This window comes from Hemitrygon akajei, chromosome 6, assembly GCF_048418815.1.
Source record: "Hemitrygon akajei chromosome 6, sHemAka1.3, whole genome shotgun sequence".
NCBI lineage: Eukaryota > Metazoa > Chordata > Chondrichthyes > Myliobatiformes > Dasyatidae > Hemitrygon > Hemitrygon akajei.
This window is the reverse complement of record NC_133129.1, coordinates 34,664,327-34,690,967: the sequence shown is the minus strand read 5'-3', so window position 1 is coordinate 34,690,967 and position 26,641 is coordinate 34,664,327. Positions and strand designations below refer to the sequence as shown.

The 26,641-nt window shown below is 42.2% G+C and overlaps 1 protein-coding gene across 17 annotated transcripts in view; it reads right to left on the bottom strand.

The window, feature by feature from the left end:
• Window positions 1-26,641, bottom strand: part of LOC140728939 (teneurin-3) — a 2,305,574-nt gene that overhangs the window by 263,526 nt on the left and 2,015,407 nt on the right. The window lies entirely within an intron of this gene.

The window sequence follows — 26,641 nt, the reverse complement described above, 5'->3', positions numbered from 1 at the left end:
CCCCTTGGCTAATCACAGGACAATTTACAATGACCAATTAACCTATCAACTGACACATCTTTGGACTGTGGGAGGAAACCCATGTGGACACGGGGAGAATGTACAAACTCCTTACAGACAATGGCGGGAACACCATGGGCCCCTATCGTTAACCGAGGGATCCAGGTTGTAAATGGACAAATGGAATTAGCTTAGATGGCATGGACAAGTTTGGCAAAAGGGCTTATTTCCATGTTGTATCACAGTTTGACTCTAAATCTGGTAGCTTGAATCTCTATTTCAGAGGTTTGTGAATGTTAAAAAATTCAAGCCAAGGAGCGAAAGGAGTGACAAACGAGGAAAGGGATTTTGCGGACATTGATGGAAGGTTGCTGACCTGATCCGTTCGATCTTCATAGATGCTGTCTGACCTGCTGCTCAGAGAGCACAGTGGCACCTCTGAGAGAACCACTGCGTCACAGTAACAGAGACCCGGGATCAATCCTGACCTCACCTACCGTTTGTGAGAAACTTGCACATGACCTTCCATACACTTGTCAAAAATAAACAACTGATTAATATTGTAAACAGAGCAAAAGAGTATTTTATGCAACAAAGAAGTCTGTAAGCATTCTCATGGATATGTCTGCATTAGGCAAACATTTCCATTAGACAGAGCACTGTATGTTTCTGTTCACAAGGTACTCAGCATCAGAAATTATTCATACGCTGTCAGGAAAAATTTGATCCGAAGGGGTTAATGTTCCTCACTACCTTCCCACTCTCCTCCACGCTCTGAATTCATGAAGTGTCGCGATTTCAATTTTCACTCGATTAAATGATGTTCGACGGGGAATGCTATATATTTTCATGTCATGGTTAAACTGCTATCAACAATAATGGGAGAAATCTTTACATACTGTAGACCTTAGTGACTTTGTACTGATCGAAGGCATTAATGGCTTTATTGGCGAACTTTCAATATTTCAGAAGAAGGGACAAAAATAGTTTATGTTGATAAATGTTTTACATACTTGAAAGGCGTTACTTCAACACCACTGTGCAAGTAGTTAGATCCACGTTGAATGATTTAATCTGTAAGAATCAGTATAATCTAGCACGTGCTCACTGTGTGACATACTTTAAATTTTAAGAGAAAATTGATTCCTTTTAAAAATTTAGCCTGGGATTGTAAATTCACTGTAAGGATAGACTGCAAGGATACAAATTCCAGCTTATGGTGCGTGGTGTATCACAGACTTGCTTCCTAGATCAACAAACCTCACAGGATTCATCATCTATTGGTTTGTAAAACCCATGCACACAGTGCAACAGATGAAATATTCCTCAGCCCTACAGAAAACAAGAGTTTCTGATTTTACAACATTAATTGCGCCTCACTGGATACAGATGCCTCGTTCTGCTGTCTCCTACTTTGCTCGTGACTGGAAATGCAGCTTTGACAGATACATAATTCAACAGCACAAGGTGGATGAAATAAAATAAAGGCAGGGCTGCATAAGAAATACAGGACTGAAATTTGACCTCAATCCTCACTAAAACACTTGAAAAGCAACACTACATTTTCCGAAGGAGTAGGACTGTATGCAGTGGAGTTCAGAAGGATGAAGAGAGATCTCGTTGAAGCCTATCATATATCCAAAGGCCTGGATAGTGTGGATATATTTTTTTTATAATCGAGATACAGCATGGAGTAGGCCCTTCCAGCCCTACGAGCAACTACCCCCCCCCCCCCCATTTAACCCTAGCCTAATCACGGGACAATTTACAATCAACAATTAACTTATCAACCAGTACATCTTTGGAATGCGAGAGGAAACCCACACAGTCACGGGGGAATGTATAAATTCTGTACAGACTGCGGCAGGAATTGAACCTGGACCGCCGGTACTGTAAAGTATTGAGCTAACCACTATGCTATCACGCCATGTGGAGAGGATGATTCTAGTAGGAGGGGAGTCTAGGATCCAAGGGCACAGCCTGAGTATAAAGGGATGTCAGTTTGAAACTGAGATGAGGAAGATTTTCTTCAACCAGAGTGTGCTGAATCTGTGGGATTTGTTGCCACAGAGAGCTGTGAAGGCCATGCCACTGGACGTACTTAGGGCAGAGATTCTTGATTGCTAAGGGGCTTAAGGGTAATGGGAAGATGTCAGGAGAATGGAGTTTAAAATAAAACAACCATGTCTGAATGAGAGTGTTTAATTCTGGTTGTTTATCTTATCATTTCATAGCGTGCAGTGTTAAGTACAATTTTTTAAAAATGGGATATTCTGTTGAAACCTAGACAGTCACGTTTCAGATAATTCTTCACTCATTTCCCCTCTTCATAACCCTGCACTACTTCTCGTCATTGGTCCCAAAGGCACAAACGTGAGCTTCCTCGGGTCCAGGCCACTCACTCACCAGTGCCTCATCCCTGTAACCCTTCCTAGTCACCTGTAGACAATTTAACTATGGAAGGAGCTGCTGCACCTCATCCATCCTGTTGTCATTGGCTCAGCGAGATGCTGAAATTACTGAGGGGTTCTAAATGTCCTCGATATTGTACCTAGATTAGGGTCTGCCATTTACAACTGAAGTGTGCAGAAATTTCTGCTCTCTGAGGATAGTTAATCTCTTGGAATTCTCCACCCTACAGGGGTAAATGTATTGAAATGTTTTAGATTGTGGGACTGAGGGCTATGGGTTCTGGCACAGAGAAGGATTGAGGCCTGAGGCAGAGCAGTTAGGGCTATAATGAATGACTGAGCTTGTGTGAAGAGCCAGGATGCCTGTTCCTGCTCCTAGTTTCTTATGCACTTGTCTTTTTAATGCAGGGTATTCAGACACCAGGGATTGCACTAATTAAGTGAGTTAGCAGAGAGGTTTGAAAATTCGGAAGGAAATTTCAATATTGCTTAATCTGGAACTGATGCAGTTCAGCGAACGGAGATCTCTGGTCAAACAGGAGTTTGCAAAACCACGTTACAACAGCGCTGCTCTTCAAATTCCTGTGCATACAAATCTCAGCAATTTTTAAAGAAAGGTTCTGCATGTTAGCAAGAGTTTTAACAACTGTAAAAGTGATGAACCTTCACCGACCTTTGCTGCTCCAGGATTTCTTCAATTTACTCAGAAAAACAGGGAGCACAAAATGTCAGCAATACTGTCTGGTACGGGTTATTTGTCTACATAAATATACATGGAATGGCAGCTCTTGACATTTATCAGTATAACAATGTGCCTTTAGAGCAAAAGGGCATTTTGAAATAGGAGGACAAGACTGAAATGGCATCTGAAGCATGGCTGAATTCTTTAGCTGGCCCAATTGTGGTAGTCTCATCCCACAGGGCGCAGAAGTGTGATTATTTAACAAAAGAAAGGAACCAAGCAGGACAGACAGAATGCCCACGGTGGATGTGGAAACTGAATCTGTTTTGCTTTCACTTTAGAAACTGAATAAATCAATGGCCAATCTGGATCCAACCCAAGAACAAGAAAGTTATTTTGGCATCCAAACATTGCCATTCAGAATCGAGGGCCATCCAGGGCACGTGACTTAGTCAATCAGCATTGTAAACCTCTGCTAAAGTGCAACACTGAAATTATTTATAGCTTGGAGCATTAGTGCATTTATTTATGAAGTTGTTCTGAACTGCTGACCTGATCTGTTCTTTGGAGATGTAGTAAAAGCCAGAATCTATATCCAATTTTAGAGGCATTTAGGCAGACACATGAGCAAGCAGGGAATGGAGGGATTCATGCAGATGGGATTAGCTTGGATTGGCGTCGCGACTGGCACAGACACTGTGGGCAGAATGGTCTGTTACTGTGCTGATTCACTGCTCTTATCATCTATTGACGTCTTTGGGAAGAGTTAACATTTATGAAGATCTGATGAAGATTCTGATGAAGATCTCAACCCGCAATATGAATTCTTTCTACAGATCCTGCTCAACATGCTGAGAATTCCAAGCATTTTCTCTTTACACTTCGGATTTCAGATCTGTTTTTTTTTATATTTCTATGTCTTTGGCCAATCAAAATCAGAAATGTGCACATCAAATTTTCCTTGACTAACGTATCCTGCAGTGACCAGGTTTCCAAACTTTTCACTGGCGGTAATGCACTTCAGAAAATCCTGATACGCGTGGAAGTGCAGCAAGAAGCTATTCTTACTGTGCTGGCCAGAATTGAGTAACTGAGTAAAAGAGTAATTCTATCAAACAGGCAATGCTGTTTCAAGTGTTTATCAGGTACCAATAAAAAGGGACAGAAACTCATGCATCCACTCATGAACCCAGGAATTGCTTTTTTTAACTCTCTACGATCTGCCCACTAATCTTTATCCAACGATGGTTAACTTCATACTCTATTTGTTGACCACTCTATCCTCTGCCTTCTTGGTTCCAAAGAAAACAAGACATACAACCACTCTTTCATTTTACAGCCAGTTTCCATGGATGTATGACTTACCTTTAAACTCTACAAAGAAAGTCACCTACTTTAGAGTCATAGAACACTACAGCTCAGAAACAGGACCTTTGGCACACCTAGTCTGTGCCAAACCATCAGTCTGCCCAGTCCCATTGACCTACATTCAGAACATAGCCCTCCGCACCTCTCCCATCCATGTACCTACCAAATTTCTCTTAAATCGTGAAATCAAACCTGTATCCACCAGTTGTGCTGGCAGCTTATTCCATACTGTCAACACCCTCTGAATGAAGAAGTTTACCTTCATGATCCTCTTAAACATTCCACATTTCACCCTTAACCCATGACCTCTAGCTGCAGTCTCACCAAACCTCAGTGGAACAAGCCTGCTTGCATTTACCATACCTATACCCCTCATAGTTTTGTATACCTCTGTCAAATCTCCTATAGATCATCTACATTCTATGGAATATAGTCCTAACCTTTCAATCTTTTCCTATAACTCATATCCTCAAATTTTGGCAACAGCCTTGTAAATTTTCTCTGCACTCTTTCAATCTTATTTACATCTTTCCTGTAGGTAGGTGAACAAAACTGCACACAATACTCTAAATTTGGCCTCACCAATGTCTTATACAATTTCAAGATAACATCCCAACTCCAGTACTCAATACATTGATTTATGAAGGCCAATGAGCCAAAAGCTTTCTTTACAACCCTGTCTACTGTACCTGTGACACTACTTTCAAGGGATTATGGATCTGTATTCCCAGACCCCTCTGTGCCCTACCTCTTACCATGTAAGACCTAGCTTGGTCGGTCCTCCCAAAGTGCAACACCTCACACCTGTCTGCATTAAATTCCATCTGCCATTTTCAGCCCATTTTCCTTCTGGTCCAGAAACTGCTGCAAGCTTTGATAGACTTCCTCATCGTCCACTACATCCCCAAGTGACTGAACCTTCTTGACCAACTTCCCATGTGAGACGTTGTCAAAGGCCTTGCTAAAGTCTACGTGGACGATATCCACTGCCTTGCCTTCATCCACTTTCATGGTAACCTCCTCGAAAATCTCTATAAGTTTGGTTAGATGTGACCTACCACGAGCAAAGCCATGTTGACTATCCCTAATCAGTTTCCGTCTATCCAAATATTCCTTAGAATACCTTCCGATAAATTTCCCACTACAGATGTCAAGCTCACTGGCCTTATTCTAAGAGCCTTTCTTAAACAACATTAGCTATCCTGTGGCTAAGTATGTTTTAAATATCTCTGTTAGGACAACTGCAATTTCTGCACTAACCTTCCACGGGGTTCGATAGACTACTTTGTCACACCCTAGGGATTTATCCACCCTAATTTGCATCAAGACAGCAAATACCCTCTCCTCTGTAATCTGTATAGGGACCATGATCGCTACTTCACCTGACTTTGATAGATTCTCTAACCATCTCCCAAGTAAATACAGATGTAAAAAATCTATTTAAGATCTTCCCATCTCGTTCGGCTTCATGCATAGACTACTGATTTTCTAGAGGACTGGTTTTGTCCCTTGCTATCCTTCTGCTTTTATTTGTATCTATAGATACCCTTGGGATTCTCCTTCATCTTGTCTGCGAGAATAACCTGCTTTAAGCCCTCCTTATTTCCTTCTTAAGTGTTCTCTTGCATTTCTCATGCTCCAAGTACCTCATTTATTCCTACCTGCTATAGATCTTTTTTTTAAACCAGGGGCCTCTTTCAAAAACCAAGGTTCCCTAAACCTGTTATCATTGTTTTTTTAATCTGACCAGAACATACAAACTTCCGTTTCAAAAATTTCGCTTTTGAAGGTCTCTCACTTACCACGTACACCTTTGCCAGAAAACAACCTGTCCGATTCTGACCAGCAAAATCCTTTCTCCAATTCTCAACCTGAGGACCAAACCCATTCTTTCCCATAATTTCCCTGAAACTAACGGCATTGTGATCACTAGACACAAAGTGTTCCCCCACACAAACTTCTGTCACTTGCCCTGTCTCATTCCCTAATTGGAGATCTGGTATTGCACTCTCTCTAGTTGGAACTTCCAACTGCTGATTAAAAAAACTTTCCTGAAAACATTTGACAAATTATTTTACATCCAGCCCTTTTGCTGGATTAAAATCACCTCTTATCACAACCTTATGTTTCTTGCCATAGTCTGCTCCTCTAAATTCTGCAGACTGTTGAGTGGTTTATAATGTAATCCCATTAACATGGTAATATCTTCCTTATTCCTCAGTTCTACCCATAAAGCCTCACTAGACAAGCTCTCCAGTCTGTCCTGTCAGACCACTGCAGTGACATTTTCCCTGATGAGTAATGTGCCACCTCTCCTCCTTTAATCCCTCCTGCTCTATTCAGTCTAATGCAACGGAACCCAAACACTGGGCTGCCAGTCCAGCCCCTCCTGCAACCGCGGCTAAAATATCACAATTCCACATGCTGACCCATGCCCTAAACTCACCAGTCTTTCCTACAGTACTCCTTGCATTGAAATATGGACAGCTCGGAACATTAGTTTCAACATGCTCAAACGTTTGATTCCTGACTTTGTATGCAGGCTTAACAACATCTTTCTCTAAAATCACTCCACTATCTGTTCTGGCACTCTGGTTCCCATTCCCCTGCGGTTCTTGTTTTAACAGTCGTTCCCCCCCCCCCCCCACTGCAGCATTAGCAAACTTTCCTGCTGGGATAATAGTCCCCCTCCCGTTAAACAACCCCTTCTATATACAGTAGGACTCGCCTTCCCTGGGAGAAAGCCCAAAGATCCCTGCTACACAATCTCCTTAGCCACATGTTAGACTACATGATCTTCCTATTTCTGGCCTCAGTAGCACATGGCATTGGTAGCAGTCCTGAGGTCATAACCCTGGAGGTCCTGTCCTTTAACTTAGCACCTAAACTCACTTTGCAGGACCTTGTCATCTTTCCTACCCATGTTATTGGGACTGACGTGGACCATAACCTCTGGTTGTTCATCCTCCCACTTACGAATGCTGTGTACTCAATCCAAGAGGTCCTCGATCCTGGCACCCAGGAGGCAAAATACTCATTCTTGTCCTCAGAAACTCCTTTCTGTTCCCCTAATCAATGAATCCCCTATCACTACAGCTCACCTCTTCTCCCCCCTTCCCTTCTGAGCCATAGAAGCAGACTCAATGCCAGAGACATGACCACTGTGTCTTTTCTCTGCTAGGTCACCCCCCCCCCCCGCAACAGTATCCAAAACTGTATGTTGAGGTGAATGGCCACAGGGGTACTCTCCTTAACCCCCCCAACAGTCAGCTGAGCCCTACACCTTGTGTGTTGATGTCCTGTCTATCAATCCCTCAGCCTCCCGAATTTTCCGGAGTTCATCCAGTTCCAACAACTCCATAATACAGTCTGTAGGACCCGCAATTGGTTGCACTTCTTGCAGGTGCAGTTGTCAGGGACACTGGCGGTCTTCCTGCCTTCCCATATCCTACAAGAGGACTATTCCACTATCCTGTATGACATCCTCACTCCTCTCACTCAAAATACAAGAAAGAAAGAATAAATAATGAAATAAAATCTACCTATGGTCCCTGCCTCTTCTCACCAAAGCCTGAACTCCCCACTCTAACACTGCCCCTCCCACACAATGGTTGCTCTGCTTAAACCTTACTTATTCTTATTGCATCTTGCCAAGTGCCTAAATATGTTCAGTCCAATGTCTCCTCGGTAGTGTGGTGCAAAAAATATGCAAACTAGACTCATGTTTTTATCTTCCCAGTAGGAAGTGGAGTGTAAAATCTGGGACAGGTTGCAAGGGGGAAGGGAGACAGCAAAACAAGTGGGATACATGAAATATGTTGCCCAAAATGTGACTGAGCTACTGTAGTGCACTCCCAGAGGAAGATGGATGATTAGTGTGGAGAAACGTCCAATTAGTCTGGAGCCTGAATACTGTGGGAATGTAGACGTGGGAGTGTTGAAGTAAACAGTAAAACAGTGCAACGTGAAATGGACTTTTGATGGGCAGACCGTCATATCCACTATATCTTATATAAAACCTCTCTGCATGGGTTGTCATAGCCCAGCTAATGGTTATTTTGCTTGTAATCTGTTTAATTACATTTTTTGCAATTTTTGATAAAACTGTCACACATAGCCTGTCATCACTTAAAACCCTCTGCAAATTTTGACAGATCACGTATCTTCCTGTACTGCACTTTGCTTCTCAGCTTCACTCAACATTTTCATCTATCTCCACGTCAACAAATAGATACTTAGAATCTCAGGCTAGTAAAAGCTCAACATTATCAATATATCATCAATGAAGGCCTTGTTTTTGGTTTCTATGTGGAACTTTCTGGTCTATCCCCAAAATCCTTCAAGGTTCTATTCACAGTTTCTCATTCTTATGTTGAAGTTATCATTGGGAGGCATGGAGTGGCTTTTGATGGGCAGATGGATATACACGTGGGCAGATCCATCTCTTTCAACTCTGTCCCACTCTGCATTGTCCAATACCTGGACAACATCAAGTTATGAATGGAAAATACCTTTTTCCACTCTTAAATTAGAAAGGCCAACTTCTATTGCACAGTTCTGTCAAAGATCCACCCCTAATTCCAATGGTTTCAAGCTGTGCTATCTGATTATAGTGCAAGTATACAATCAAATTCTCAGCTGGGATTTCAATTCAATGTCACATTATGAAGTAACATAGTTAAAGTCTGACAATACATCTCTTCCTTCTGCTGTTTAAGACATGCATTTATGCCTTGTTACATCCTTTACAAATGCCAACCTATCAAGAACTTTCACCTGCATATCTAACACACAAGAAAGTCATGAAATTTCTTAACTGGTTCCTAGGTCCACATCTCCAATTCAAAACCCTCCCCCTCCATTACTAAATCTCTTCACTGGACTTTGCATCGCAGTCCTGCTGGTCCATCTTTCTCCACAGTCCTATACATCCTTTGACCCTCTCTTAAGTCCACAGCTGGTGATACGTTAATTAGGTTGGCCCTACCTTTGGAACTCCCGGCCAAAGTTCTTCACTTTGGCTTAAAAGCTAATTGTCCCCATTACATTTCTGGCTTATGTTTCTTAGTTTGCTTTCCTGACTTGCCCTCATTTCCTGGAGCACTGTGAATTATAACTAAGGCACTGTATAACTCTACCATTATTTTCATATAGTTTATGAAGAACATCTGTCAAAACTCATTTTATCCTGCAAGTCTAGGTTTTACTTCAAAGCTCAAATACAATTCAAAGTAATATTTTTCTGAAAATTTGTCATTTAATTGGAACTCCGTACTATTCAAAGTTCAGTGTACAACTGATACACAAAAACTCATCAAACCTCTTTTCAGCAAACTATTTTCTTATCAACACCCTAAACCATGTGTAGTAGACAGATATGCAGACATATTTCCCCCTCATTTAAATGCACTCATAAACACTTTGAGCTGAGAAATATTCTGAAGCATTCTTTCATTTATGTTAGATTTTACATGAGCTCAAATTGTCACGGAAAATGGGCCAATGATATGCATTGGAAGTGTAATACCACTGCTGGCTGTTTTGTTTGGCAGTCCTTCAGGGTTGAAGATGACTTGCCTTTGTGGGTTCCAGAGTGTGAATGATAAAGCTTGAGATCCACAGGTCGTGCTTCAAGTGTTGCTGAATGAAGTGAGTGGTTGAGGATTTGAGGGGCTTAGGGCCAGATCTGGCATGTTACCTGCTCGTTAAATGTTTTCATTAGAACTTTCCATGCTCCTTTCAGTGCCAGGTGCCTTGCTCTGTGCTTCTCTGCCAGTTTAATCAATCATGAGTCAAAGATTCTCATGAGCTGTGGGGATATTTCATCAAGGACACTTTGGGTCATGCTGGAAACACTTACTTTGTCCTTTGCCTGCTCTTTTTAAATGTTTTCATTAAAATCTTCCATGCTCCTTTCAGTGGGCCTGGGATTCCATGAGCTGTAGGGGTTTTTATCAAGGACACTTTGACATCTTGGAATCCTCACTTCATCCCTTAGGAAGTGCTTGTTATGACTCAGTTTGGAGTAAAGTATTTAACTCAGTAAAGTGGTCCAAGTTTGTGGAGGATATGGAGATAACTAAATGCAGACTGAGTTTTGATGCTGAGGATGGCTTTCAGATATTCTTTCTTCAGGTTGCACACTGGTGTCGGTGGAGAATGTCATCATCAATGTCTGTCCTCATCTAGAGATGTCTTCTAAGATATGGGAAGTAATCTATGTTTGCTGGGGTGCATCTTGGCTCCTGATTGTTGGGTGCGGATGTTGTGTGCCGTCATGGCAGCTTAACGAAAGACTCCAGATGTTTACTTTTAAGATTAATCCTTCTGTGGACTTTAGAAAGAATCAGCAATGATTTGGAGTTTTCCCTTTCAGAATGCATGTACCTTTTGTCTACTGTGTGGCTAACACTGAAATGATTTTGGGTCTACATTAGAGGCAACAAAGGTAGAATACTTTTCCTACTTGTCATGTAGATCAGATCCACTCTAGTGGGAAGCTTGTTGGAGATGAGGTGAGATGCAGTGAGGAAGATTGGAACAATGGCTCAGCCTTACTTGATCAAGTCTGCACTGGGTTTGGCCTTATAATGCAGACTGATGAGGTTCACGATTTCTTCACCATTCCTGTGGAATTATACTCCACAGCAATTACAACGGATTCGCAAACTAAATCAAAGAAAAATTACAAGCATATAGGGCCTTGGTGAGACCAGAATTGGAGATGTGTACAAATTTGGATTCCTCAGCTAAGGAAAGACAGAATTGCTTAAAGGGAATGCTGTGAAAATTCTCCATACTGGTTCCTGAGATGCCCAGTGTGTTAAATGAGCAGACATTGAGTAGGCTCAGATTCTATCCTATAGAGTTCAAAATAACAAAAAAAAATTGTTGAATCATACAATATTTTTAGAGGGCTCAGCAGGATTGATAAAGTCAGTTACAAACTCTATTGCTAAAGAGAGGTTGCTTCCTGGACTAAAGAGTTTAGAATAAGAGGTACACCAATGAAACTGCAGATACAGGAACCTTAAGCAAAACACAATGTGCTGGAGGCGTATCAAGCAGCACCTGTCAGCGGAAGTAATGGTCAACATTTTGGGTCAAAACCCCAATGCAAGGTTTCAACCTGAAACACTGACAGTATTTTTTGTCTCTCGCAGATGCTGCTCAACCCACTGAGTTGCTCCAGCAGATTGTTTTGGAATTTCCAAAAATAAGAGGCAGAACATTTTCAGTCTAACAGAGGGGAACAAAAGGTGGTGAATCTTGGGAATTCAAAAAGAACCCAAAAGGATGGTACAGGTTCAGTGCAAGACTGCATTAAAAACAGATTTATAGACTGACAGATAATAGTAGAATCAATTGAAACTACGGAAGGTCAGGCAAATTGTACTGGGGTAAATCAGGTACGATCTTGCAAACAACAAAAGGGCGGTGACCCAGGATAAGTTCCGCTGTTGTCTGTAAGGAGTTTGTATGTTCTCCCCATTATAGTGTGGGTTTCCTCCCACAGTCCGAATACTTACAGGTTATACGGTTAATTGGTCATATGGGTTGTAGCTGGGTAGTGCAAATTTGCTGGCCAGAAGGGCCTGTATCTCTAAATATCCTGTCGTGGTGGAGAGTCTGAGATCCTGATAGGGTCACCCATGGCAGTAAGGTAAAGGGGCGATTGGAGTGGTCCAACCAAGACCATGGAAGATGATGACACATCACAACGGCAGTGAAAGGGGAGGAAGGCTGAGCAGTAAAGGGCCCCCAGTCAGTTTGGATGCTGTGCCACTGGACCTTGATCCTGATCGGGGTCAAGGAAATAAGGCATCAGTGAGTGATTCAATAGACAGTACGGGTGATTGACTTGGACGATTTTGCTGTGATTGCAAGACCGACCCTGTTGGACAGTGGTAAAGTAGAATATACTGCAAGTCCGATTCACTAGTTCATTGGCGAGGGTGAGGGCAGGGGAGCTGTGTGGATCAGGCCCTCATTCGTAGCTGTGTGCCGCTGGATTCTGCGCCGGCCCCTCCCATCAGTGTTCGCTCGGTGGAACATCAGCTGGTTTGCATTCATCTACGGCTGCAGTGCATGATGTGAGGTTGCAGGCTATTCTTGCAGAAACGTCGCTCCAGGACAACACCCATGCAAGATCAATCCACAGGCCATGACACTCAGGGACTTGGGCTATATATTTTTTTTAATATTATTTCTTTTGTAACTGTATATTTTTCTACTATCATAATTATATGTGTGATATGTGCTGTGTGTGAGTGCTGGTTTTGTGCTTTGCACCTTGGTCCCAGAGGAACGATATTTCGTTTGGCTATATTCATGTGTATTGTTGAAAGACTATTAAACTTGAACTTGATATTTCAACGACCATGTGGTGGCTGCCCATGCATCAGCCTCCCATGTTAAGCAAAGTCACACACAGGCGCTCTCCATTAAGGGAATAACCCCTTGGGAGAAAATAATACTCAACTTGGGTAATCGCACTACTACCATCTCTAAATAAAATAAATTTTTAAAAATCTTGGCCTAATAGAAGCAAAATTATAACTCCCTGCAATGACAGATAATAACTGCATTTCTGTAATGTATACATTACTTGATTTTATATAAATTGAAATGACACCCACTATTAGAAGCTGTCGCAGCTGCCAATGCAATGATGTCATTGTATTGCCTGCTGCATCACTGTGCTTTGCTCCATTAACCTGTTAATTGGCTTTCTGACAGACAATGAGACCCTTCCAAGTGAAAAGTAAATGCAACAAACTGTCCTACAGCCCAGCTATAGTAACTGAGCTGGCATTTAAGTTAGCTAGTGACTTTTTCTTCTGAACTGAGCAGAAATGGCTGTTTTTTTTAAATGATTGGCTGATTAGATACTTGCACTAATGAGTAGGTACCGTGTATGGGTGTACCTATTTTTTTACATATTAAGATTCAACATGGAATAGGGCCCTTCTGGGCCCTCGAGAAGTGCCACCCAAGAACACCCGATTTAACCCTAGCCTAATCACAGGGCAATTTACAATGACCAATTAACCTACCAAATGGAACGTTGTTGGAATGTGGGAGGAAACTGGAGCACCTGGAGGTAACCCCTGCATTACAGGGAGAAAGTACAAACTCCTCTCAGACAATGGTAATATCAAATGTTCCATTAAGTTCCCCCTTTGTCTTTGCTGAAAGTGGCCATCAAAACCTTTATCAGCAAAGGACCATTGAGTCATTAAAATCAGTTCTTTACAGGTGCCACTTCTTTACCTAATCCTCTAGTGGCCAAAGGTCAACTTCATTCGCCATTTATATTTACCTGTATTGGGAATTTGTTGTGGTATGTTGGTACAACATGCAACAACAACAAAAAAAATTATAAAGAATGAAGAATTACATAAAAATAAGTTAGAGATATGGAATAAAATGTGCATAAATATATAAATACCAGGATGATGTCAACAAAATAGAGAGAGTACAGAGGAGATTTACCAGAATGTTACCTAGGTTTCAACACCTAAGTTACAGAGAAAGGTTGAACAAGTTAGGTCGTTATTCTTTGGAGTGTAGAGGTTGAGGGGGGGACTTGATAGAAGTATTTAAAATAATGAGGGGGATAGATCGAGTTGACATGGCTAGGCTTTTTCCATTGAGAGTAGGGGAGATTCAAACAAGAGGACATGATTTGGGAGCTAAGGGGCAGAAGTTCAGGTGTAACATGAGGGGGAATTTATTTCCTCAGACAGTGGTAGTTGTGTGGAACGAGCTTCCAGTAGAAGTGGCAGAGGCAGGTTCGATTTTGTCATTTTAAAAAAAATGGATAGGTATATGGACAAAAAAGGAATGGATGGTTATGGGCTGAGTGCAGGTAGGTGGAACTAGGTGAGAGTTAGCGTTCGGCACGGACTAAAAGGGCTGAGATGGCCTGTTTCTGTGCTGTAATTGTTATATGTTATATATGTATTTACAATGTAAAAAAATTGTAAAAAAAAAAGTAATTTTAAGTGTTTACAGTGCAGTGTAGTAGAGTGGGGGTGAGGGCTAACTAGAGTGATCGATCAGATTAACTGCCTGGGAGAAGTAATGCTTAAATTGCCATGAAGTTATTGTTTTAATAACCTTCAAATATTAGTCAAGGAACATTTCTGTTCAATTTAAATACTCATTGCTTTGCATTTTTATTACATTTTTCTCCAAAGAAAAATTGTAGTAATGTTAAGTGCCATTTGGTCATCAGGTAAATTTAGGTCATAATCTGCCTAAAAAACACAGGAACAGTGAAGAGTGTCTCTTTTCAGTTAATTCAACCCGTCCTCTTATAAAACACACGGTTTAGATCTTAATTGCTCGAGTGACCGAGCAGTCATTCTCTCCTTCATGCGGGAAGTGTTCAGAGAAATGCAAGTGACCTTGCTTGCAAATCACTGAAAGTTAAAAGTTAATCTGCTCGTTTAGTAGGAAGGCAAACATTTTTTGGCGTTTATTGCAAGAGGATTAAAGTACAAGAATAAAGATGTCTTTTTTTACAATTTATGGGACCGTGGGGTAAAGTACTCTTGAAACATTGCATATAGGATTTGTCACCTAAATCAAGAGTTCACTTTATTAGGTACACCTGCTTGTTAATGCAAATATCTAATCAGCCAATCAGTGGTAGCAACTCAATGCATAAAAGCTTGCAGACATGGTCAAGAAGTTCAGTTGTTATTCAGACCAAAAATCAGATTGAAAAAGAAATGTGATCTAAATGGCTTTGACCATAGAATGATCATCGGTGCCAGACAGGGTGGGTTGCGTATTTCAGAGTCTGCTAATCTCCTGGGATTTTCACACACAGCAGTCCTAGAGTTTGCAGAAAATTAAAAAAAAAAATCCAGTGAGCAGCAGTTCTGTGGGTGAAAATACCTTGTTAATGAGAGAGGTCCGAGGAGAATGGTCAGACTAGTTCAAGCTGACCTGAAGGTGATGGCAACACAAATAACCACGTGTACAGCAGTGGTGTGCAGAAAAGCATCTCTAAATGCACAGCAAGTCGAACCTTGAAGTGGATGAACTATGGCAGCAGATGATAAAAAGAATATATATTCATTCATGCATATAGCGCCTTTCACAATCTCTGGATGTGTCAAAGCGCTCTGTAATACTTCTGGAATGCAGTAGAAATTTCACTCAATAAGTTCCCACAGAAATACTAATTGCTAATAGTAATGATTTACCAAATTCAATTGAGAGAATCATATTGACCAGGAACCCGAGAGTTCTCTCCTTCAAAATGATCATGCAAGTTTGGGAAGCTCTACTGGGTTCTGATCTCCACAACACTGTCATTGTACAACGTCTATTAATTTCTTTCTGTTTCCTTGTATCTTAAGACTCTTATAAATCTTTACCTGTGCACTGGCTGCTGATAGCTGCTACTTGAGAAAATTTCCTTCTCTTATGAATGGCTGCACCATCTGTAGTCCACTCAGGCTGACAAAGCACCTGTTTCCAATATAGCAAGTATACTTAACACTGCCTCCAGGGTGCAAACTGTGCAAGAGCTAAGAGTTGTATGGCGAAGAGGCCCTTCAACCCATTGCATCCAGGCTGGCTATCGTGCTTATCTATACTAATCCATTGATGGCATGAATTCCATATTGCTCATTACAGATTGCCCCAATTCAACTCAGAAGAGTATTGGGCCAGTTTGCTTAATCCCCCTCTCATTGCAGAACACCATCCGATTCCTGGCTTCAATCTGCTAAACCTTTCCTTCCCTCCTGTACCTAACAAAGTGACCACTGACTGTATGTTTATGGTCTTTGTGCTGCTGTACACTAATGAGGTCCCTGCTGTCAAGACAGATGAGATACACTGCAGATTGGTTGGTGAAAAATAGTGTGGCGGGAATATCAACCTTTCCGTGCGCTTGACATACTCTGACATTCAGTTCCCCCAAATTACCACCACCTAACTCCCGTATTCACCAGACAAACTCGAAAAGAACACACCAGTCATTTGTGCAGACATCAGATTGCAAAACAAAAGAGGGATCACTGCCATTGAAACAAAATGAATCCGCTTGGGGTCAGCTTGACAACCTCTTCAGACAATCTCTTAAGAGGCTTTAGCAGAAGCAGCCTAAAGGATTACAAGCCTGTTGTAATCCTGTTTGGCTGGATTTCGTTTTGGTGATGAAATGTAATTCAGGGTTAAAGACTACACTAATTAATTTTCAAATATCATCATTACATTAATTTATATTGGTTCGGTAAGTATTGGGACCCATCCCTCCCCCCCCCCCTTCATAAGTATACTCCAATGTCTTGGTGTTTACACAATGTCGAATAGCACATCACTACAACTGGCCACCAGTATGCAACGGAGTCTCTCGGCTGATTTACAGTATATTCTGCAGCACCAATTACCAAGAAACAGTACTTACACAGTCCATATCCCATTTAAGAGATGTAGTGCTCCTCACATTTCTCCTTTCTTTTCCCTTAGGCACAAACAGCATGCAGTTTTAAAGCACTGTTTGACAAACATCAAGGCTTAGCAACATTAGTACGTTTGGTAATTTGATTTTCCTTCCCTGGGCCTGCTTGGCTAAAGAATGACAAATATTCGGATGGATTTAGGATTTCAAATTGCTGCTCCCTAAAATTCCGTTTGTTTAAATCCATATAAATAGCCAGATCCATTTTCTTAACACACTGAGATCGTAGACTCTTTCACAGCCAGTACTAGTGAGAACCATTGATAAATACTTCCTGGAGTTTCTGATATCATTGCCACAGATAGCAGCGTAAGCAATCCCTTACCCCCGAACAATCAGACCAACAGCAGACAACAGGAATTTTGACCGGTCCTGGGTGTGAGCAGGCAGTTTACCCTCAGTAAATTTATTCAGTGGCACAGAACAAAAACAGGCTTTTCCAGTCCAACGAGCCCATGTCACCCAATTACAACTATGTGGCTAATTAACCGACATCTTTGGAAACCGGAGCACCTGGAGGAAACCCGTGCAGTCACAGGGAGAACACCCCCCAGACAGCAGCCAGAACAGAACCAGGGTCATTGGCACTGTATTAGCACTCCACTAACCAATGACGCTACCCTGCCACCCTAGAGAAGCCACACGAGGAAACGGGAATAGCACCCACTGGTGAGGAACAGAAATACAGACCAGTGCAAGGGAACAGTTCATCTACTGTTTTAGAACTGGCTGCTGCCAAGGGCAGAACTGCTGAACAGAGGCAAAGTGGAAGGTTACAGTGTAAATAATTATCTTTAAATTATTACAGTCAGACAGGCAAGTGGAGGCCCCAAATACTCTTTCCTGTCTGCAAGTTGGCTGTTTATTGCTCTGAAGCCCATCACCCCTACTGGGGCATATAGGCCGCCAACAGCAGCTTGCAACAGTCCCCTGTCCTACACTGAAGCTTGACTGTGGCCTTGTGTCTTCCACTTCCACCACATGATTTCCTAAGTCTTCGATGCGAATCCTTCCTCCCCCAGGAATTAAGTCTGGGTGTTTTTTTTACGGGATGGGGTTGATAGCCTCAGCCGGGCTTGGGCACCGTCCATGGTGGAGTTAAGTTACCTGAATAACAATGACTTGCCTGTGAAGCCGTCTGGTATGTTTTAGGGCCTCTGAAGCAAGCTGGTACATGTGGAATCTTGCTTCCTTTCTTTCTTCAGTGCCAATCAGTTAATCAACAAGCCGGACAGTTGTGGTCCTTGGGGCCCTTCCTACTCACCCGTTGGGAAGGGCAGTCTTCATACCAGACATTTCAGAACATTGTAAAGTCTCTTTTCTGATTCCTTCATGCAGCCAACAGGCTCACAGGTTTGTCAGTCACTGCAGTTGATCTGTGGGGAACTTGAAACAGCTGGGTTCCAACTGCACCAAAACAACTCTAATAAAAAACAATCACTGGTAATAGATTAAAATGCTGTTCTCCAGCTATTCCAGGGTACCACACACCCTTAATAACAAAGGAATGTAAAACAAAGTTTCTTCACATCTTCTCCTTTATCTGCATTACATTTAACACTAAAGAAAACACTTTGTATTCAGACAAATACCATCAAGCCACTCAGGGATATCTCTTTGGCAAAGCAATATTTTGAAGAGAATCCCATTGTTAACTCTAGCAGGCAATTTCAGCACAAGATCCTACAAGAGAAAAAGGTAACTGAGGGAGAAAGAAAATGCTGCCAGGATGCTGGGGAGACACCTTGCATTTTTTTTGAAAATATCTATGGTGGCTGAGATATTACCATCTCACACAAAAGACATTACTTTCAAAAATGCCACAGCAACACTGGCCTTGAACAAGTTCCATGGGTCTGTGGTTAGACTGAAACTTTCATCTGAAAATTTACATTCACAGAGATACTATCATAGTCACGAAGACGATCATCAACAAACCATCTGTACCAATCCTATAATCGAGGCTTTGTATCAATCTGCAGTGCTTTAGAGCTTTAAGTATTTCTGTAGTGTATCACTGTTACAGTGTTGGAAATGCAACGGCCAATATGCACACTCCCACAAGTACATAACCAGATAACCAGATTATATATAACCAGATTATCTGGATGGAGACAAGGTAACATCCCTTATTATTTTTCAGACACCCAACATTTCACTTCAGCCTGCAGGTGTCCAATCCAAAATAAAATATCTCTGCTAGTTCTGATGTGGTGATGTACTAGTCAAGGTCTGTGAGTTCAAGTCTAAGGGAGTGGGACTTGAACTTGCAGGTTCTGACTCACGGATAAGTGCCAACCACTGACACATACCAATCTACTCTTTGACTCGAGTGTCCATGCTGCCGTTTGCTCTGGTTGATCAGTATTTAAGTTATTCCACTCCATAGCCTCATGAAATGAAATTGGGAATGGTGGCAAAAAAAGAGGGAAGGAATGTTGACTGGGTGGACCTGAGTGGCTTTGATCCAGTCCACATGTAGCTGCTGTGTTCTTACACATGGTATTGGTTCATGGACGTACATGATGGCCATAAACAGGAGCCAAGTTTTTGCTTTGAATTACTTCAGAACGGGAAACTGCCACACACAGCCACTGACCCAATCTTATTTGCTGATTGGTAGGAATGTGTGTGGAAATATATGCGCCCTTGCTCCGTAGACACAAAAGAGCGACATTTTTAACATTTTTAACATTTGTTGCGTTGCTTCCCCTTGGCTATGATTCTACTGACTGCTCATTCATCATACCATGCATAATCAATTCAACATACATTCCAGTGGCCACTTTATTATGTACCTCCTGTACATAATAAACTGGCCGCTGAGTGTGTGTTCGTGATCTTATGCTGATGTAGCCCTTCCATTTTAAGCTTCAAGGTGTTGTGCATTCAGAGATGCTCTTCTGCACACCACTTTGGTAACACATGGTTATTGGAGTTACTGTCGCATTCTGGTCAGCTTGAAACAGTCATTCTCCGCTGACCTCTCTCATTATCGAGGCATCATTGTCCACAGAACTGCCCCTCCCCGTTGTGCATGTATCAGCAGAAGATCAGCAGCCTCTGGGAGACTCAACGCCCCACATCTGCTACCAACTATCACTCTCCGGTCAAACTTTGGGAATTTCTTCCCCATTCTGATGTTGGGTCTGAACAACAATTGAACCTCTTGACCATATCTTCATGCTTTTATGCATTGAGTTGATACCACAAGGCTGGCTGTTTAGATTTTTACATTAATACGCCACTGAGTGTATGTAGCTTTATTACAACCTACCAGCTCTCCTGTGCCACTTGCTATGTGACTGGAATGATAGCATCCCTATAAAAGGTCATCATATTGACATTTAAACGCTGTAATTCTCTCACCAACATTGTTGAGTGCTGCCTGATCAGACCCAGTAACAGCAGCATTACTTCTGAATGTGGGTTCAAATTCCTGTCGGCCACACCAAGCACAGAAACCATGGCTGACACACCTGTGACACCCACTGGTCAAAATCTTTGCAAGGATGGCCTTCGAACTTGGGATTTCTCTAATGTTAATTATTTTAGTTGGTCTGCTGTGGGAAACAAAAAAAAATGACTGAGTGGGAACAGAGACCTCTGCACAGGAGTACTGGGGCTTCTTGCTCAATTGACGCGGATATGTCAGTGTCGTAACCATGCTTTTTGGATTCAGCGTGGTTGCGCTGCCTATTCAAATGGATGAAAGACTGTGTTCTTTGAAAGGATAGGTTGCCTGGTGTGCTGCCTGGTATTTATCCCGCCACCAACACGGTAAAAACAGATTATGGCTAATTAGCACATTTGCTATTTCTGTGCATTGTTAACTGCCAATATAACACCAGTAATTACAGATCAATGGTAATCCAATGACTGCAAAGCATTTTCGCATATTGCAGCATATTAAAGGAACTATATAAATGCAAATGCTTCCCCTCTCTTACTTTACTTTTTTTTTAATGAAAGGGTCATTTCAAGCCTGAATGAAGAGGCAAAGGGACTGAAATCACATTAGTACTAAACTCATTATCACATTTGTCTAAAATTGATTTGTTAAGATTTTAACAAAAAAAACATTTCCTCTAAGTAGGTTAATGCTGTCATTAAAACAGCGAAGTGAGCACTTACAAAGAATGCTGAAATACTTTTCACAGCGATTTTTTTTTACACCATGTCAATTTAACTCTTGAGAATTTCAAACCACAAGAGGCAAACCATACCACTATAACAACATATAACATTGAATGGAGGGTACAAAAGCCTGGAAACACTTACCGCAAAGCTCAAGGAGAGCTTCTATGCCACTGTTATCAGACTCTTGTGCGATACGACAGACTCTAAACCCCACAGTGCACATTGTTTACCTGCCCTGCACTTCTTCAGCTTTTACAGATTTTTTTCTGCATTGTTATAATTTCACCTCGTTCTACCTCAGTGCACGGTGTAATGAGCTGAACAATATAAACAGGATACAAGATAAGCTTCTCACCGTACATTGGTACAGATGACATAGCGATGTCAAATTGGTGGCTTTAATGCAATGTGATACTCGAAGGTGTATTCCCTACAATATATGACTTATCCACAAAAGCTAAGGAAGCCCTGAAGAAGGGCCTCAGCCTGAAACATCGACTGTTTACTTGTTTTCACAGATCTGCCTGACCTGCTGAGTTCCTCCTGCATTTTCTGTGTGTTGCTAAGGAAATTGAGGCTGGGTGAGGGGGGGGGGGAGACGAAGCCCATTAAATACTACAAACACCACTAGAACCATAATGTAACAACCACCATTATTCATTTATTTATGTATTTAGAGACAGAACACAGTAACAGGCTCTTCTAATGAACCTGTGCTGTTAAAAATTGCACCATGCAGCAATTGACCTATGAACCCCTACATCTATAGAAAGTGGGAGGAAAAACAGGGCACCTGGAGGAAACCCATTTAATCACAGGGAGAACATACTAACTTCTTACAGTCAGTGGTGGGAATTGAACCCACATTGCTGGTGCTGTAGTGGCGTTACGTTAGCCGCTTACACTACCATGCCGCCCAACTAACAAATATACTCTTCTTCTGAGGGAGTCCCTCAGGACCGAAGATGACTTGCTCCTATTCTGGTTCTGCGGTTATCAGCTCGACCCGTGTGAGAACTGCAGTATCTGCCACAGGTAGAGCAAATGGTGATTCTCAGGGAAGCTGTCTCAGCAGTTTGTGAGGCAGTGTGCCCCTTCTACTACTTATGAGGTCACTTTGTGCTGCTGACGCAAGGCCTCGTTCTTCATACGATCTGCGGTGCTCCTTCCCCAACCTGAATGGTCATGGGCCAGAGATTCCAAGGGTCGGAGGAGATGGTGCAGTTCTTCCAAGGAATTTTGTAGAACACCTTTGAATCTTTTCCTTCTTCTACCTAATTATCCCTTAAGCAATATGATATTATCATATCTTATTATTATCACAGACCCGCTTGCCTGTTTTCAGGGAATGGACATAGTGGCAAACAAGATGGCATCATAACCCATACAGTACCCTTTATGGAGCTGTGCTGGGAAACTTGTCATAGGGCTGCCCAAAGGTGGCAGTTCCTGGGACAATACCATCTGACCTTCACGATGCCAGAATCAGAGGATTGATAGATTATGATTAACCCAGTTTCATCGGGGGCAACCGCTGCCCTGCACCACTGATCTCCTTGTCACTTTCATCTCCAGCCCACCTGCATTCCAATCCACCAGAGCTTACACGCCTCCCCACTGGAACTGCTCGTCTCTTCCTCTTAAAGGTTTCCCAAAGTCCTCCCCATTCACTGACGCTTAGTCTCCTACTTTCCCCAACCTCCATCTGCCCTTCTCACGTCAGGTCTCAACCACCGACCCCCCCCCCCCACCATTATGCAGTGAAACCCCAAATGCTTGCCTTCAAGAGACAAAGTGGCAAATGTGATGCACCCGACAGAATTTGAGAATGTTTAGGCTGATAATCTCTGTCCCCCTCATCCTTTACCATGACACACACAAATTGCTGGTGGAACACAGCAGGCCAGGCAGCATCTACAGGGAGGAGCGCTGTCGATGTTTCGGGCCGAGACCCTTTGTCAGGACTAACCGAAAGGAACGATAGTAAGAGATTTGAAAGTAGTGGGGGGGAGGGGGAAATGCGAAATGATAGGAGAAGACCGGAGGGTGTGGGATGAAGCTAAGAGCCGGAAAGGTGATTGGCAAAAGTGATACAGAGCTGGAGAAGGGAAAGGATCATGGGACGGGAGGCCTCAGGAGAAAGAAAGTACCAGAGGGAGATGGAGAACAGGCAAACAACTAAATATGTCAGGGATGGGGTAAGAAGGGGAGGAGGGGCATTAACGGAAGTTAGAGAAGTCAATGTTCATGCCAAATGCTCCTATCATTTCGCATTTCCCCCTCCCCCCACTACTTTCAAATCTCTTACTATCTTTCCTTTCGGTTAGTCCTGATGAAGGGTCTCGGCCCGAAACGTCGACAGCACTTCTCCCTATAGATGCTGCCTAGCCTGCTGTGTTCTACCAGCATTTTGTGTGTGCTGTTGTTTGAAGTTCCAGCATCTGCAGATTTCCTCGTGTTTGTCCTTTACCATGAACTCATTTTGCAGCTGATTCAGAGAAATCTGTGAAGCACATGTCACTTTCTGAATTCAGATGAAAAATATTATTTGCCAGGTGACACTTCAGACACCTCAATTAGGATATGACAATCTGCAAGGCTGATACTGGAGGCCGTATCAGCTAATTCTTATCTTGGATGAATTGACTACAAATGCAAGCAAAGAAATTGGTTCTTTGACAATAATTGGTTTGTAATTGCACAGCTAAATTTGTCCACAGTCACTCACTATCAATACAAAAAATGACCTTCAGAAACTGGTGTAAGTTTTCAGTCCAAATCTTTGAAGAATTTCCCCAAAACACCACAGTGTGGGATGGAAATGCAGCAATGTTTGGGGTGAATGGGTGAGCAGTAATGATTCCTCTCCCTTGCATAACTTTTCTCCCTTCTTTCCAATGATATAATGGATGCATCTCACTCTTCTACATTACTCAAGTTATAAAGCAGATTAATGGAACCAAGAATAACTAGTTCCCAAACAGAATGGATAATGTTGGTTTCATGGGCCAAGCTTTCTCAGAGCCTCTACTCTTACCAAATGGAGTTGGTTTGCTCTCACTTGAACTTTCATCTGCTCTACCTTGTGACAGATAATGGGGTAGTTAGCATAATGCTATGACAACAGCAGTGACCTGGGTTCAATTCCTGCAGCTCTCTGTATGGAGTTTGTACATTCTCCCCAAGTCCACATAGATTTATTCTGGGTGTTTTGTGATCCATGGGCCTCTAATTTCAACATGCTTCAGTTGCAAAAAGAGAAGCAAAACTACTAAGGTAAACATTCAATAACACAAAAAGGGATAGAATTGACTGTGGTTAGTGGTAGCCTTGTGAAAATAAAACCATTTTGGAAAGGATTTTGGAAAAAAAAATACAGTTTTACAAGAAAAGTCCAGATGTGTGGGCCCTAAGTTTTTGTGCAGGCACCATGGAAGAGGTGACCGTCAACGTCCAGTCTTTTTTCCATTGGTGGCGTAGTCTTTAAATTGATCCCAGATGTTTAAACAACCTTTAATTATTCACAGATTGCAGAATCAGAATAGCTGCAGAGGGTTGTGGACTCAATCAGCTCTCTCATGGGTACTAACCTCCCACCATCTGCAATAGGCAGTGCCTCGAGAGGGTGGCAACTATCACTAAGAACCCTCACAATCCAGGACATGCCCTCTTCACATAACTACCATGATGGAGGAGGTACACTCACCATTTTTTGGAAAAATTTCTTCCCATCTACCACTAGATTTCTGAACAGTCCATATACTACCTCACTCTACTGCTCTCTTTTTGCACTCTATTTTTTTTTAATATATTTATGATTATATCACAGTAATTTGTTATGTTTTGCACTGTACTGCTGCCACAAAACAACAAATTTCTTGTAAAAACACAAAATGCTGGCAAAACTCAGCAGGCCAGACAGCATCTATGGGAGGAGGTAGTGACGATGTTTCAGGCCGAAACCCTTCATCAGGAGATACAAATTTCTTGTATCCGATTCTGATTCAGAATGTGCCATTACCAGCAAGCTAACCTTAGCTGTACCACTCAGAGAGTGGGTTCTGACCTCCGTAACTTCTCAAATGAGAAAGATTTTGACCCATTTCCCTAAGCTTATGGCCACTGCTTATTAACATCGTTACTATCGATGCAATGCTCCTCAGACAGGATGAAGAGGTCAATACTCCCCAATGCCATTAGGCTTTACAATTCTACCGCCAGGACTTAAGAACTTTTTAAAAGCTATTATTAATGCTTTTTGAGATAGTGATTTAGATGCAGATAATATTTTTTTTACTGAGTTAAGTATTGTATGCAATTAGTTTTGCTACAACAAGTGTATGGGACATTGGAAAAAAGTTGAATTTCCCCATGGGGATGAATAAAGTATCTATCTATCTATCTATCTACTAGGGGAAAGAAGTGCTCTTTGTTCACCCCGCTGAGGCTTTAGTTCAAATATCTATAGGAAAAAAATAAAAGGTGGGGAGATAATCAGAGAAAATGAAGAGAGTAGCAGAGAACAGCAGGGCAAGTTGCATATTTCAAAGCCAGGGGTTTTATCTTCCCTGGCTGATGTTGGACGGCTTGTTGCAAAAAGCTATAACCATATAACAATTACAGCACGGAAACAGGCCATCTCGGCCCTTCTAGTCCGTGCCGAACGCTTACTCTCACCTAGTCCCACCGACCTGCACTCAGCCCATAACCATTGATTCCTTTCCTGTCCATATACCTATCCAATTTTTTTTTTAGAATGACAATATCGAACCTGCCTCCACCACTATATGGCTTGAGGTTCTCCTAACTTCAAACCACAGGCAGTTAAGTTCACCTGATGATAACATCAGCCAATGTCAGGCTCCCAGCAAGCGCCAGGAGCCATATGCAGGCATCCCAAGTGTGATGCAGGATCTCAACTGAAACATCAACCATCCCTTTCTCTCCACTGCTGCTGATTGACCTGCTGAGTTTCGCTGGTAATTTTTATTTTGTTCCGGATTACAGTATCTTTATTTTATTTAGACATACAGTGCAGAACAGGCCCCTTTGGCCCAATGAGACACACTGCCCAGCAAACTACCTATTTTATCACAGGACAACTTACAATGACCAATTAACCTACTAACCAGTACGTCTTTGGACTGCGGGAGGAATGCGATGCACCTGGAGGAAACCCACACCGATCACTTGGACAACGTACAAATGCCAGCAGAATTGAGCTCTGAACTCTGGAACATTACCAGCTCTAATAGCTTTGTGCTAATCACTACACAACAGTGGCACCCAGTGTTGTGTCTCCAAAACTTACTCATTGTTCTTGTATACGGTGTTGTGGATGGTATTGAGAGATTGATTCAATGGCCTGCTTCCCAGTAATGAGGGCTTCAACAGTGCAGGCGGCTTGGAACATAAAATGGCTGCTGACTCTACCTCAATGTTCAATGCTTGTGCTCAGTCCCTCAGTGCCGGCAAAGTAATGGCATCATAGCATCGACAATAATGGATGAAGAAATCTGTGCACTGGGACAAATAAATATATCTGCCTTACCCAGA